This window comes from Botryllus schlosseri, chromosome 6 (genome assembly GCF_051294905.1).
Source record: "Botryllus schlosseri isolate E-star chromosome 6, Bs_hap1, whole genome shotgun sequence".
Taxonomy (NCBI): domain Eukaryota; kingdom Metazoa; phylum Chordata; class Ascidiacea; order Stolidobranchia; family Styelidae; genus Botryllus; species Botryllus schlosseri.
Window position 1 is genome coordinate 11,810,299 of NC_137241.1, and position 17,087 is coordinate 11,827,385.

Consider the following 17,087-nt stretch of genomic DNA (forward strand, 5'->3'; position numbering starts at 1 on the left):
TAAGACGTGGCTCTTCAAAATAAGGACAAATCTTAGAAATAAGGACGATATGGCAACCCTGCATATAGGTCATGCGTCGTTTAGGACGCAGGTATCACGTCTGACGCATGTCTGTACTCTGTCGTCCATTAAGCGCGCAGATATCCGGCTAGGACCGTGTCAGGAGGTATTTAGTGCGCAGATATCAGCACCGAAGCATATGTCCGGATATAAATAGTGCGCAGATATCAGGTCTGAGGCATATCTGGCGCAGCACGAACATATCCCAGACACGATGTCCGAATGGCAACACAGTATGTCCGAATGGCAACACAGTCCGAACAAATCCCCGGTATGATGTCCGAACACCCCCCAGACACGATGTCCGAGTGGCAGCACAGTCCTAACACCCCAGACATGATGTCCGAACACGCCCTAGACACGATGTCCGAATGGCAACACATGAACACAGCCTAGGCACGATATCCGAGTTTCAAAACTGTCCAAACGCACCCAAGACATGATGTCCCGAACACACCCCAGACACGATGTCCGAGGGGGGCAAAACAGTCCGAACTCACCCCATATACGATGTCCGAATGGAAACACAGTCTGAACACACCCCAGACATGTTGCCCGCACACACCCCAGACTCGATGTCCGAACACGCCCTACTAGTACTGCATTTTCATGTACAAATGAAGTGTGCTCTTAAAACTGCAATTTCATCACTTTACAGTTTCAAAACCAAAGTCAAACAGCTATGAACGAATTCTCCTTGAAGCAAACTTTCATTTAAGATCATTTTTTCCAAAATATTTTGATATGTTTTTGAGCAATCCGCTGTCTAAATCGTGTAACGCCTGACTGATTTTAGATTTCCTCCTCAATTTAACCTTTGACCCTAACCTCCAGGGTATTAAATTTCACTTACAAATATAGACGATCAGACAAGCTTCAGATAAATCCAAGTGCCGTATCTCAACTGTAGTCCAGCATCTAGCTACACCAGGGGTCGCCAACTCAAAATAGGTCGCGGGCCACTTTTCCAAATTCCTGGAGGCCGCGGGCCGCATGACATCAATATCGATATAAAAGTAGGCAACGCAGTTCAACAACCACGTCTGATAACTCTACGTTATTACAACGCTGTGCTTTCTAACATAGGCGACGGTTATAGTCACCACAAAAGAACTAATATTTTATTGAACAAACACAAATACAACAAAAAGTATCATGATCATCAATGTCATTATATTTTGGACTATGAGCTGTACACGATACCTGACAATGACAACACTCTTTAGCCGCTAAAACAGGGGTGGCCAACATTTTTGTAATTCACGGCCGCATTTCGCGTACTCATGTAGCCTGCGGCCGCATACCGGTGGTTAGTCATGATAAACTAGCTGGGGCCAAATACCCACGTTATCATGTCCATGTCCATTGCCAGTACACTCCGAACTAATCTATATGCACATACCGGCTTACTATGCGCACCAAATCGTTAGTAGTTATGTTGTAAAGAGCTACAGAGAACCAATCTGTAGTCGCGCGAAGCGCGAAAAATTTTTCTCATTCATGAGTGAATTTCGTCAATAGATATTAGTATAGTTTCACATATTACTATAAAATATTTATCCTTTCTCGGCCAATGTGATCAGATTCCCAGATACAGCTGATGCAGGGGGTATCTGTGAAAACTTAGGGTTGTTATTACAAGTGTCGACAGCCGCATAATTTTCCTTCTACTGCTGCAGATTGGCCACCCTTGGATTGAAGAATCAATATTGGGGTTAGCTATACACGGTAGGCTTACTTGCTAGACAACTATCTCCTCGTAACGCATGGTCTTTTGGAGCGCCCGAAGTCGTTTTGCAGGCGTCTCGGTCTTGGCAGTGGTGGGCCATTGCACGTCAAGGCAATATGCCCATTCGTACCCGCAAATTCTTCATCCATGGAATGATATTACCATGCCGAAGCCGTGTCAACTAGTGAGTAATAGTGATAGTGGGCACATAGAATGGCTCACTTTGAAAAACAACAACATTATGTTTCAACTGAAATCAATTTTAGCGTTTCAACATGATTTACTGAGCGTTTTTCTGAATTTTTTTCAAATCAGGTCGCGGGCCGCAAAATAGGACCTCGCGGGCCGCGTGTTGGAGACCCCTGAGCTACACCTTCTTGAATATTTCATTAATAAAGTCTGAGATGTGCAGACCCGAAATGAGCAGAAAATTGTCAATTTTCAAAGTGACGTAACTTTTGACCCCAAAGTCCAATTTTCATAAAATAAAGTTCATCCTGTTTGGAATAAGCTCATCTCTGCGTGTACCGAATTTCAGAAGATTTGAAGAGGTAGTGATGTGAACATCGTTTGTCTGTGTATGGAATGGCCCTTTGCTGTAGCATAAGCTCGATGCCATATCTTTCGAAGAGAAAGAGAGAGAGAGAGAGAGCAAAAGAGAGATAGAAAGCGAAAGAAAGAGAGAGTCTTTATTTTTCATCCAACCGATATACATAACAAGCCGACAGCAATCATGGTGGTACAGAAAAATACGCTCGCACATTGCACATGCACGTGCACAGAATTCGGTACTAGATAGGAATGATCGATACGACCTTGGAGGTCAACTAGTTTCGCACTTGTACACTACACTTGTCTGTACACAGTCTAGCTAAATATATCAGGCAGTATATACCGGTGATACGAAGTCGAATTTCATGGGATCGTCATGTGATGGAATTACAACCTCGCTCATCAAGCCTGTTGACCGACATCTGAGTGAGCTATGCGACACAATGAAAAACGACAGTATTTTCGTGAGGGCCATATTATGATGTTTTTCAAAACTTATTAAGCAATTAGCATGTAGGCTACAACTAGATAATAAGGCAAAACCCACAATTGTAGACAAACAAACACCACGTCATATATTTTCAAAGTGACGTCACGCTGGATTGACTATATTCTACGGCTCCTTATTAATTGTAATTCAAATATAGGTTCGATATGGCTCCTTTGACGAAAAATATTTCCGACTCGTCTTATAGATTACTAACCTACGGATAGATGCGCAGCTAGTCAGCCACAGTTGAGTACCAAGGGATAGCTTGCGATTCCTGGTCGCTTCGTGAACAGATATTTTACGCAAGCGGCCGGACAGCATTATATCTGGGGTAGGTTCGGGCAGTTTTGGCACTCGGGGTATTTTCGGACTTTGTTGCCATCGGACATCATGTCTGGGGATGTTCGCTCAGGTGGTCAGTAACGAAGTAGGCCTTCTACTGTTACGCAGTACTCAAGTAGTTTTCTTCTACTTGCAATACTTACTTAAGTGGATCTAATATTTCTCTTGTACTTGGTAACATTTCATGATATACTTACTTTTAACTATTACCAGTTTGTCAAGTAGAAGTATTAGATTATTTCGATGGGAGAGAGATGGAGGGTCAAAGAAATTTAAGGGCTGTTTCATGGTGTACCGACGAGCAATTTAATTGTCACCAAAGTTAAGCAAAGTCCAGAATTTTCGTTGTGCTAGGATACACTCTAAATTCTAATGCGTGCAGAGGAACGCAAATGTACACGCCAAATCCGGTTTTTTTTTTAACTACCACACAACGTGCTGGACCCGATGTGTGCCTGGCTATCCTGTGTTTGGTGGTGGTGCGTTCATGCTGACTCGTGCAGAGCTTGAAATTAATACCAGCCATCCATGAATTTTTACTCAGCTTAGGCTCAAAAAATATTTTATTGCAACGAAAGATGAATACAGAACATTCATTTGCGGACGAAAATGTGTGAGTTTCTAGCTTGCACAATTGAAAAATTTAAGCTTTTTGCAAATAGAAATAAGAACTACAGCTACAAAGTTATCATAAATTAGATTTTAATTAGAGCAAAGAAACGTTTCACTAATTGGTGTAGAATTAGAATTATAGCGACACAGTTGTTTTCACAAATTATATCCTAATTAGAGCAAAGAAGCATTTCACAAATTGGTGTAAAATTAGAATTATAGCGACACAGTTGCAACCACAAATTACATTTGAATCACAGCAAAGAAACATTTCACGAATTGGGATAGAATTACAATCCTAGCGACACAGCTGTTTTAACAAATCAGACTCTAATTAGAGCAAAGAAACATTTCACAAATTGGTGTAGAATTAGAATTATAGCAACACAGTTGTTTTCACAAATTACATTTTAATTAGAGCAAAGAAGCATTTCACAAATTGGTGTAGAATTAGAATTATAGCGACACAGTTGCAACCACAAATTACATTTGAATCAGAGCAAAGAATCATTTCACAAATTGGAATGGAATTACAATCATAGCGACACAGTTGTTATCACTAATGAGATTCTAATTAGAGCAAAAATCATTTAAAAAATTGGAGTAGAATTACAATCATAGCAAAACAGTTGTTTTCACAAATTAGATTCTAATTAACTCAAAAATATTTCCCAAATTGGAGTAGAATTAGAATCATAGCGACACAGTTGTTATCACAAATTAGATTCTAATTAGAGCAAAAATCATTTCAAAAATTGGAGTAGAATTACAATCATAGCAAAACAGTTGTTTCCACAAATTAGATTCTAATTAACGCAAAAATATTTCCCAAATTGGAGTAGAATTAGAATCATAGCGACACAGTTGTTATCACAAATTAGATTCTAATTAGAGCAAAAAACATTTCAAAAATTGGAGTAGGATTAGAATTATGGTAACACAGTTGTTTTCACAAATTAGATTTTAATTAGTGCAAAACACATTTCCCAAATTGGAGTAGAATTAGAATCATAGCGACACAGTTGTTATCACAAATTAGATCCTAATTAGAGCAAAGAAACATTTCACAAATTGGGGTAGAATTACAATCATAGCAACACAGTTGTTTTCACAAATTAGATTTTAATTAGTGCAAAAACATTTCCCAAATTGGAGTAGAATTAGAATCATAGCGACACAGTTGTAATCACAAATTAGATTCTAATTAGTGCAAAAAACATTTCCCTAATTGGAGTAGAATTAGAATCATAGCGACACAGTTGTTATCACAAATTAGATTCAACTTAGGGCAAAAAATATTTCAAAAATTGGAGTAAAATTAGAATTATGGTAACACAGTTGATTTCACAAATTAGATTTAAAGTAGAGCCTAGAGACATTTCACAAATAGGGGTGAAATTACAATCATAGCATAACAGTTGTTATCACAAATTAGATTCTAATTAGAGCAAAAAACATTTGAAAAATTGGAGTAGGATTACAATTATAGCAACACAGTTCCAAATTAGATTATAATTAACGCAAAAAATATTTCCAAAATTGGAGTAGAATTTGAATCATAGCGACACAGTTGTTATCACAAATTAGTGTCTAATTAGAGCAAAAAACATTTCAAAAATTGGAGTATGATTAGAATTATGGTAACAGTTGTTTTCACAAATTAGATTCCAATTAGATCAAAAAACCTTTCCCAAATTGGAGTAGAATTAGAATTATAGCGACACAGTTGTTATCACAAATTAGATCCTAATTAGAGCAAAGAAACATTTCACAAATTGGGGTAGAATTACAATCATAGCAACACAGTTGTTTTCACAAATTAGATTTTAATTAGTGCAAAAACATTTCCCAAATTGGAGTAGAATTATAATCATAGCGACACAGTTGTAATCACAAATTAGATTCTAATTAGTGCAAAAAACATTTCCCAAATTGGTGTAGAATTAGAATCATAGCGACACAGTTGTTATCACAAATTAGATTCAAATTAGGGCAAAAAATATTTCAAAAATTGGAGTAAAATTAGAATTATGGTAACACAGTTGATTTCACAAATTAGATTTAAAGTAGAGCCTAGAGACATTTCACAAATAGGGGTAAAATTACAATCATAGCAACACAGTTGTTATCACAAATTAGATTCTAATTAGAGCAAAAAACATTTTAAAAATTGGAGTAGGATGACAATTATAGCAACACAGTTCCAAATTAGATTATAATTAACGCAAAAAATATTTCCAAAATTGGAGTAGAATTTGAATCATAGCGACACAGTTGTTATCACAAATTAGTGTCTAATTAGAGCAAAAAACATTTCAAAAATTGGAGTATGATTAGAATTATGGTAACAGTTGTTTTCACAAATTAGATTCTAATTATATCAAAAAACCTTTCCCAAATTGGAGTAGAATTAGAATTATAGCGACACAGTTGTTATCACAAATTAGATTCGAATCAGAGCAAATTGGAGTAGAATTAGAATAACTACTACAGTATATTTTATGAATTAGACTAGAATCCGAATTAGACGTAGCTTTTATTTCAAATTAGAGTAGAATTAGAAATATAGCTATGCGGTAGTTGTTTTCTAAATTAGATTCGATTGGGAGCAAAGAAACATTTCACAAATTAGAGTAGCATCAGAATTTATAGCTACACAACTTTTTCCAAATTAGAGAAGAATTAGATTTGTAGCTCGTTTTTTTTTCGAAATTATAGAGCGGGATCAGGATTATAGTAACAGTTTTTATTTCAAATTATGGAGTAGAATTAGAACTATAGCTACACTGTTTTTCCAAATTAGAGTACAATTAGAATTATAGGTTCAGTTGTTTTCACAAATTAGATTCGAATGAGAGAGATGAAGCACTTCGCGAATTAAAGTAGAATTATAATTATAGCTATTTTTTACAAAATTAGAGTATAATCAGAATTTTAGCTACACTTTTTTCACTCTAATTAGACAACTAAACTAGTACTAGAATTGTATAGTTGTCCAAGTCAGCAAACGAAATCAAAATCATTACTGGGATTTCTGAAATCTGCTCATGAAACAGAAAAGCCTGTTTGTTTGAAACCCAAATTTTTGTCTCCAATCAGGACATACTGTAAAACTGACAGTATCTGGAAAACTTTTGGATATGTGGGGTCACAAACATAATAACACGCGAGAAGATCCAGCACCATCTCAAATGGTTTCGCTTTATTGTGAGACGATCCCTTTATGCGGAAGCCATTCGCCACGATCCATGATGACTGCAGGTCACCATTTTCATGGTGCTTTAGTACGAGATGTCGAGGACTCAGCTTTGTGGCCGTTAATTGGACTGAATGAGTCTGGAGTTGAAAAAAATATGTTACGTAAAATTATATTGCCAATAATTCATGTGTCAATAGAAAGCACAAGATTTAGAATAGGTAGAAATTAGGGATGGTGTGAACCTCTGAAAGGTTCAGGTTCGTGTGAACGCGAACCTTTTTGAAAGGTTCTGTGTGAACGCGAACGTGAACCTCATGACGTCACGTGACGTCATATTGCTAATTCCAACCCTAAAAATCAGTAAAGTGATAGCCTATATATTAATGAACACGATACCTAGCGATAGCGATGACTCGGCCCACATAATGCCACAATGTTGAAGTACATATTGACGTTTTAAACGTCACCCAATGTATCAACTGGGTCAATGATATGATAAAATAATATCATGAAATCACCATCTTCCGTCGCTTTGCCAACAATTTCGACGAGGACTTGTAAGGGAATATAAGCTTACTCTTACGCCTTAACGGTCTAGGCCAGGCGTCTGATTGCTACGTTGATATTGAGCAGAGTGTAAAACGGGTTTTCAAACTTGCTACCGATATTACCCCATTACCAAGTTATACAGTAGTAGACAACACCCCAATCGCACGTACGGATTTGGTTTTCATGATACAATAAACATATGAAATCAAGATTGACTAGTACGCCTGCTAGATTTTTTACATCAGACAACAACATCAATTTCATTGATTGGTCAAATAAGCATCATTCGCCGACTACCTACATGAAGGCCTAGTGAATTTCGCTCTTGATGTTGTGTGATTGCGGGTTAAGCTCACAGCAGAGAGTCACTAAATATTCACGAACGGAAAGCTTGATATTTCGAGCAATCTTTTGTAACAAAGCAAGTAAATTTTTTGAGATTATCAAGGTGCATGCTCGTTTCAGTGTTTATTTTTTCATGCTGCCAGCGCAATCCATAGAGTGGCCCGCAGTTGAAATGCAATACATTTCAACCAAAGATGCGGTTATAACGAAGTGAAAATTGCAATATATGAAAAAGGTTCACACTGCAGAACCTACCAAGGTTCGTTTGTGAACGTGAACCTCTAAATATCCGAGGTTCACACACAGAACGCGAACGTGAACCTCAAGTTCACACCATCCCTAGTAGAAATGCCTTTATGGGACTTCTGCATAATGAATATTGAATAAAAATAGAGCTGAACAGGTCAATATAGGTTTTTGTCAATATGGTTTAACAAGGTTAACTCATGGAAACAAGTGATAGCAAATTCTGTCGTCCACACAATCATAAGTTTACTAACCTTTAATGATCCATTCAGATTTGATCAGTATACCATCATAAAGGTTCCTTTTGGAACGGCACAAGTATTATGATCACATTCACTGATTCTATGCACTATATCCATGGTAGCCATCCTATGGACTCAAAGTCAGGAAAACCAAAAATTACATTAGCAGCAGAAATGATTTTCCATGGTGTGGGACGAAAACGAATTCACACCACTCATTCTAACTCAGATTTAGTCTTAGATTTAGTCTTATCAAAAATAATGATGTAATTGGAAAGCATTTAATAAACATTTATTTTTGGAGGCCTTTTTTCAGTTCGAATGTTTATTGCACCGTCATAACGTAAACAGCGTCATTCAAAACATAGGCCTACCATATTTTCAGCACCAAAAAACAATTGTGCCACATTTTAGCGGCACACGTCTGAACTCAACAGACCCCGAATTAGAACACATGTTTGTGGCGCAACTTAGAAATTTACAGACCCCCCGAATTAGAACCAACTCGAAATGCGCGCATGTTAAGCCACAAAATTTTCAGACAACTAGCTGTACTTTTGTGACGGTCTGTTAAGTTCGAACTTGTGCCAGATCGTGGCATGCAAAACGTGTTACGGTGTTAGGAAAACGCCGAACAATGTTTGCCGAAAATCAGGACAAGAGTCGAAATCAGCACAAATCTGACAAATCAGAACGTTATCCTACATCTATGTTCATTGTTCATACAGTACAAGGTTAAGCAAGCAGCAAATCCTACAACTCACATGATAAAGCGTTTTCGCCCTCAAATCCTGTTGTGCCCTGATTCTCTTTTCAGTTACTGCATTTCGTAACTCCATCAGGAGCATAACCGCAGCGGCTTCTTTTCCCTACAAATAAATATGATATTAAATATAAATGATGTAGAAGATTTGGTTTAAGGACATTCCACTTATTGCATTCCGGTTGATATGAAGGCAAGAGTTCTGACACAACAATATTTAATATATAAAATTGCAACAAAAATAAACAGGATTATCCCAATTAATAAATTCATTCTAGATTAGTTAAATAATACTAACCTCTTCATCTGTCTCTAGCTCTACTCCAAATATTTCATCATGAGTAGTAAGTATTTCGCTTCGACACTCCTCGGAACGAACATTTGAAACTCCGCTCTGATCTATTACAAAGGCAAAGTGTTACTATAAAAGCAGCTATATATTGAGCTAAGCATGCACATTGCACACACACTTCTATGTGTTATATAGAGGGAACTTGATATGAATATAATAAGATTTATTTCACTGGATAATATTAGCAATAATTATTATAATAGGTTCATGAATGAAATGTCATGTTTTCAACCAATGAAAATTTCATGTAATTGGAAAAACAAGTGAGTCAACTGCAAAGCAAGATCTATATAACTTGGTCAAGAATTCTAGTTGTAAACCCATATTGCATCAAGTTAGAGGATTAACTGACATTCTGAAACTCAGTTTCGATGCTACTGCAAGTTGATCTAAAAGGCAATCTACCAATATTTCTCACACTGCTGCTTGCTGTAAGAACCCTCTTGACAACATACCGGTAATCATAACATATCGCATGTTGATATTCTTGAACGAATTACCTTCAATAGACACTTACGTGACCTTTGACACGAACCAATCAGGTTGCAGCAGGATGTAAACAAAGAACAAGCCCGGGCAAGCTTACTATGAGCTCTTATGGAAAAAGGTTGAAAAATGAAGGTTTTAAGCAAGATTACGTTGAATTGAGCTTTTAATCTAGGATGAACATGAATGGTGGCAAGTACGCACCAGCGTGCTGTGTCCAAATGCACGGGTTTTTGACAACTTTTCTGATTAAGCGACGATTGTTGTATACTATACTATAGGATTGTGGTAATGCATATTTTGACGATTTCATAGGCTCCAGGTCTCGAGCAAAATTTTCAAGCATATCTCATGTTCAGAAATATATATACTATAAAATATAGCTGCTGCCACACATCACAATTTTTGTGTATTGATTATGAAACTTGAAAGCTATGGAGATTCTATCGAATTTATGGATTTGAGTGGAACAGCATCTTCTTCTAACACCGCGGAGAAAGCTACGAAGTATTTCATGGAGCGCTATGCACACGATTTAGGGATAAAGATTGAGGAGACAATCCACTCTTTTTAGAAGCAATATTCTAGTGAACAGCCAATGTTATGGCAACTTGCGGAAAAGTGAGATAACACACTCAATGGAAATACACGTTCTCGGTAAATCCATTATTGATTCGTCTTGCACTTGTAAGACAGGGTAAGTAAGGAAAAAGACATTTTTTCAGAGACTCCTTCAATAGATATTTTAACCATGATTTATTTTCATATTAGGTTCTGATATATGCTCTCATGCATATGCATTGATTAAGACAATCCAGCACCTGAAGCTAAAAGGACTACATTGTGATTTGCATCAGCATCAGTGAGCTCCATCGTGATTGACAAGCAATCTCTCCACCGTACTCGCAACCGATCAACTCCTGCCTCAAGGTAGATTTTGGTGTATCTGGTGTCTTCAGTTTTATAACATTCCATCAAACACAAATATTCCTAGAACATTTTCATCTGGAGAATTGTTCAACAAATTGGGCATCTAAATGAGCTTCAATAATGCACACCACTGGAATATCTAGACATGCACTGTTGGTACAGACTGACCATGGCACCGCGCAATTACGATCCGTAGCATGCTAACAGGCATTACGATATTGACAATGGAACTGAATTTGCACAATTGCCGAATATGTTGCGTCATTCATTTTTAATTTTCAATCTTGAATTAGAGTATGCAATTAGTCCATATATATTTGGTTAGTTGTGATACACAATGCTGCATAGTATGACCCCAGACAAAATTTTATACTCCTTGATTCTTCCGATCAGTTGTTCAATATGAATACGTTCTCTCGCCATCTTTCTTGTTGTGGAACAGTCTGGCTCAGGCATTTGAAGGTGTGTAAATCACGTGCAGGAATATTTAAATCTAGATTCAATTTCTTGATTTCAGACTCAATGGTGAATCCCTTTTCTGCCATGATAGCATTGCCTGGCTCACCATAGCTGAACTCCATCATTTTCTTACATTTCTTGTCGAATCCACATATTTAACTAATATTTCGATCTTAAATGCTCCCTGTAAATAGTTCCTGCACAAAAGTAAGTGTACCACAATCCATCAATCCTTTCAAAGTTGTATGTGATTTATTGACAGTCAATAATCATTCTAGATTTGAGAAATCATGAATGAATGCAAATGGTGCATTTTTAAGAACCACATATCTACATGGCCAAATCGCGATTTAATGAAGCAGTTACATATGGCTGACCCAATGGTTAAATACTATGCTTACAGCAATACTATAAATTTGACGTCAGTAGGATAAGTCGGGCAATTCAGAAAGAATTTAATGTAGTCTAGCATAAAATTTCAGCTTCTCCGCATCTTTTGACATTATGATGCTCCTCTGAGAACTGAACTTCACTAGCAATAATTGTCCGCCAATTTGTAATTTTCCTGGACGAGTTTACTGTGTTGTTCTTCTATACTTCTTCCAGAAATTTGATTTTCTTGCGTTTTATCCATCGACTTCCTCTTTCTGCAGCTTCATAAAGGATATCCATCAAGCCTGCACAAAATATATAATATGTTTATTTTACAGAGCAATACTACTGTGCAGGCACCAATCAAGGCGTACTCGTCCGACTGGTACAACGTATCACCGCTACCAATTTCAACTATTCGTCTCATTATTGAATATATTGTTTTCAACAATTTCAATACATTACACACCATCAAGCAACAAAACTGGAGTGGAATAAAACGAGACACACACCAAGTCGATTGTGGCATCAAGTGTGACTGCATTTCAGATTGGACTCATTTTGAAACACAGAATTGTTTCATCTAGATCAGTGGTTCCCAACCTTTTTGACCTATCGCCCCCTTTTCAAGGTCAATACCGATCATCGCCCCCCAAATTTTGTGTACCGAAAATTGGGCATACAAACCTGTAATCACCGGCGGGTTGACTAAAAAAAAAGGGTCAAATTTTCGTCTCGATGTCTAATTTGACACACTTTTGTAACTTAATTTCCGTGGGTTGACTAAAAAAAAAAAAAAAAAATTTCCGTGGGTTGACTAAAAAAAAAAAAAAAAAAAAAATGTCAGCCGTTTTGACGCGTCATCGCCCCCCCCGAATCGCCCCCTTCGCTATTTTCGCCCCCTTCGTCATTTTCGCCCCCTTCGTCATTTTCGCCCCCCTAGACCGCCAAATCGCCCATGTTGGGAACCACTGATCTAGATTCTAGATTATGTCACGATTCAATATTTTTGGTACAATAATAGATATGTCATTTTCTTAATAAAATGAGAATTCAGATGACTACAAGGAAGTCCACATGCCTTTATCCAGATTTTACATTCTTCCATGCATGTCATTGGCTCTGGGAAAGGTAAAAGCGCACACCAGGAACGGTCTGGGTAGCCATCTCCATGTTACGCAGGCTATTAGCACAGTATTTATCCTGATAGATACAATACACGAGCTAGAACAAAAAATGACGATTTCAGCCGGGAACAGATCATGTTGCCTAACATATATCATATTAATATGATCATTGAATATGCAGACAAGTGTCCAGTGTAACAGTAATTTGCTAGATAATGATACAGACTGTAGACTACTATATACAAATGTCGATTCCATAAATAGAACGCATATAACGCCACATAATGGATACCACACATATCCTGACTCAATATTCCTCTAATACATTCTATTCGCTACGACAATCCTATAGTATACGACTAAGGATAATACAGCAATAGTTGCTTCATCCGAAAAGTTGTCAGAAATTCATTCATTTGGACATACCATACCGATGCGTGCTTGCCATCATTCATGCTTATTGTAGGTTATAACACTGCATATACATACTAGCTCTACGTTATTACCATTCACCAAAGCCAGCTATTCCCAATTCAATGTAATTTTGCTAAAAACCTATATTTTTCAACCCTTTTCCATAAGAGCTCATAGTAAGCTTGCCCGGGCTTGTTCTTTGTTTACATCCTACTGCAACCTGATTGGTTCGTGTCAAAGGTCACGTAAGTGTCTATTATTAAAGCAATGTGTTCTCTCGTAATGCCGTACCCGCCCGTACGCAATCAACATCTTCTTTATTCCTTCCGCTATGCCTATGATGAGGTTAACACCCGTTCATCCACATCCACAAAGTCACTGTACTGCGACCTGTCGCTCCATTTAAATTTGACCCTTTGACACTGACTGAGTTCCCGCCGTTACCGAGAGATGTGAAGCGTGAATGAGAGAGAGAGAGAGAGAGAGAGAGAGAGAGAGAGAGGGAGAGGGATAGCAATAGAGAAATATAGAGATGTTTATTCAGTCAACAGTCAAAAGCAGAATGCACTGATAATAGCCAGGTAACACTAACGATTACTAAACAACGTACTTCAAAATTACATGGTGATGACAATGATTGATTGATTTCTTCATGGCTATACTGATGATATATCAATGATCAATAATGGGGAAACGCAATATAATGGAAGTCATAGTCAAGTCAGACAATCATGTGGTTGTAACAATGATATATATAATTTTTTTGAAATGATCAATTTCTTTTGCCAGTTTGGTAGGTAAATAAAATGAGAAGAGAAACGTTCACAAAACCTAGTGAATGCAAGAAAGCGACACACTAAAATAATGGAGCGACATTGATGAAAGAGCAGTCCACTTCATGGCTCCTGAGTAATGTGCCCTTTTAGGTACGCATGAGCTGACACGGTCTCTGCTCACATAAATTATAAGTTGCGCACAAAAAATCCGAAGAGATGACCTTTTTTTAGTGGTTACGCACTGTTGTCCAAGGGACCGCGCAGTGAATAGGTGAGCGCTTGCTGCAGACTCGTCAAAATTAGAAGTAACATTGCTTCTGAGCTATATGTAAACGGGGCTAAAAGCACGCATTACTTACACGAGAGTCGTTATTACCGTTCGAAATCTATTATAGAAATGCTGCATCATTTGAGAATCTATATCTTGCCGCTCAATTCCTCCCCTGCAAATAACCCAGCGGGAGCAAACGGACCCCAGGGTCATTGGGTTTACCGATGACGTCATGATCGGCACACGAGTGTACCGTACCTTGCCCTGGATGATCTGGTCATTTACCAGTGACATTACGATAAGTTTCAGCAGCGTTTCCAGCGTCGACCTCACAATCCCTCTCAATCTTACTGATATCACAACTCGTGCGGCGACTTAACGGACTATTAAAATGTATACGTAAACTCTTTCATAATGATCAAAGCAGGCGACAGATGATAAGATGAGAGCAGAAGCACATATTTGGTAACTTTATCTGATGAAGTGTGGACTTGCACATAATATGACACCACTTCGGCGAAAGATTTGGGTCGACTTTATGTGTTTGTCCCATATTGCATCTTTGAATGCACAATTTTGTGTCTAAATCGATGCTTTCGATTTAGAGTGTAGCTATGGAGTGACATACATGTTTTCACAAAGGTGTCGGTCAATATAATTTAAGTAACCGGTTGCGCAGCTCCTTTCACACCGCATTGTCGTCCATGTGACTTGTTTCAACAAAAGTTTGACACTATTGTAGCGTAATCTCTCACCACACGGCATGTCCTAATCTCTGGTCCTCGACTTTTGAGTGTTCGACCCTGTTTTAGCGAAGCACCGTAGAAGCTTGCTGGACTAAATATATTTTGAAAATAGTATTTCAATTTCTTTTTATAGACATAGAGCATATCAGTATACGCTGAGTTCATTCTAATTTATCTGAGTTATTTTGTCCAGAGCACATGCGGCATGAAGCAGTGTTGGGATCAAGTCACTACCTTCGAGTCACGAGTCATATCGAGTCATTGCACAATTTGACTCGAGTCAAGTCAAGTCAATCGATTTTCGAAAGTGACTCGAGTCAAGTCAAGTCAGTCGATTTTTGGAGGTGACTCGAGTCAAGTCGAGTCAAGTCAAGTCAAGTCACGAGTCAAGTCACAATTCAAGTCAAATTGCCTTTTTGAGGTATGAGGCGTGATTACGTCATTGTATTTTGCTATCTGTCTGAAATACAGAGTGAGTGGTCATTGATTTTGAACCGATGAACGAACATAGAGTTAAATATACACGCAAGTAAGGCCCTGTATCGCTCACATATAAGTAGAGCTAATAAACTACGTAAGTAATTGCACAGCCTCAGTTTATAGTTACCAGCAAAAATAGAGATAAGATGCAATACATTACCCTTTTGCAAATTGATATGACACAATTCGAGCCTGCGCCAATGGTTGAGGACTATATAAACTATTTTCGAATTTAATTTCAATAAAACAAGAGGTTTGGTTAAGTTAAGAACACAGAACAGAAGTAGACATTTTGCTATTAGATTACTTTACTACACTATAACTTACGACAACGTAGGCTGTAAGCTTCGATCACTTCGTTTGCGATCAATATATCTGTGAGAGAACAATGGAAGCTCAGTAAAACGCACGATCATTGAATGATTGGTCGTTCTCACGGGTTACACCAGCCTTGTGCGAACGATCCGAACATATGCAAGATACAGTGATTTTTATCGACACCGATTACTCGATGACTTGAAATTGACTCGTGAATTTTGCTCCGAGTCACGAGTCAAACCACATTTCTGATACGCCGAGTCAAGTCAAGTCATTTTAGCAAAGTGACTCGAGTCAAGTCAAGTCATACGAAAAAGTGACTCGAGTCTGACTCGAGTCAAGTCATGACTCGAGTCATCCCAACACTGGCATGAAGTTAACCCTTTTGAAGGTGGAGGGTATTTGTGGAACTTGAGCACCACTTTTCAAATTCAAATCAAATCTAAACGGCGGGACAAGCGGACCGCGGAACAGGTGGAACTTGCAATACTAAACGGCGGACCTAGCGGAACTGCGAACCGGCGGACTATCACAAAATTCGCAATGTAAACGGCAGACCGCGGATCAGACGCATCTCGCGATTTTCTCAAGTGTTTTTTCCTGGACTTTGTTGAACCTTATATTTTGTTAACAAATTTGTCAAGTAATGTCATTTTGTGATGTATTGTAATTGTCCAACGTCTAGTGACGAGTTACGACACAATTTTATTTTATTCGATGTCGTTTTGTACTAATAAGTTTTGTATTTCTATGTAATAAACTTTTTATTGTCATGACATTGTAATCTATTTACACCAGACGGCCGATGTCCGGGGTATGTTGGTACTGCATTACAATCCGGACTTCATGTCTGGGGTGTGTTCGTACTGCGTTGCAACCAGAACATCATGTCCGTAGTATGTTTGGAGTATGTTGGTACTGTGTTCCAATCCGGAAATCCTGTTCGGAGCATTAGCGTAGCCAGGAGGGGAGACAAAGGAGCCATGGCCCCTCCCAAATTTTTCGTAAATTAATATAAGATAGGGTATTTTAACTTGAAATTTTTCTTCGCGCGATGTATAAGTTCTGTAGTTCTTTGATTGTTGAGTACTCGTCTCTCGATAAATCAAAATAAACAAATAGGCCTGATGTACAGAATTTAATCTAACTATATGCGTGTGTTCTGCCTGCGGTTGCAGAACTATTAGGAACCAGCTTTTCAGTGCCAAAAAGACACTTAAGTCAGAT

The 17,087-nt window shown here is 38.0% G+C and overlaps 2 long non-coding RNA genes across 2 annotated transcripts; both read right to left on the minus strand.

Moving 5' to 3' along the window:
* Positions 1–3,718: 3,718 nt before the first annotated feature.
* Positions 3,719–9,983, minus strand: LOC145440988 (uncharacterized). Its single transcript, XR_013915672.1, has 3 exons — positions 9,428–9,983; positions 9,131–9,235; positions 3,719–7,121 (listed from the first exon to the last, which is right to left on the minus strand). It is a non-coding gene; the product is annotated as an uncharacterized LOC145440988 (long non-coding RNA).
* A 1,606-nt stretch (positions 9,984–11,589) lies between these two features.
* LOC145440989 (uncharacterized) lies at positions 11,590–13,526 on the minus strand. Its single transcript, XR_013915673.1, has 2 exons — positions 12,810–13,526; positions 11,590–12,033 (listed from the first exon to the last, which is right to left on the minus strand). It is a non-coding gene; the product is annotated as an uncharacterized LOC145440989 (long non-coding RNA).
* Positions 13,527–17,087: the final 3,561 nt, after the last annotated feature.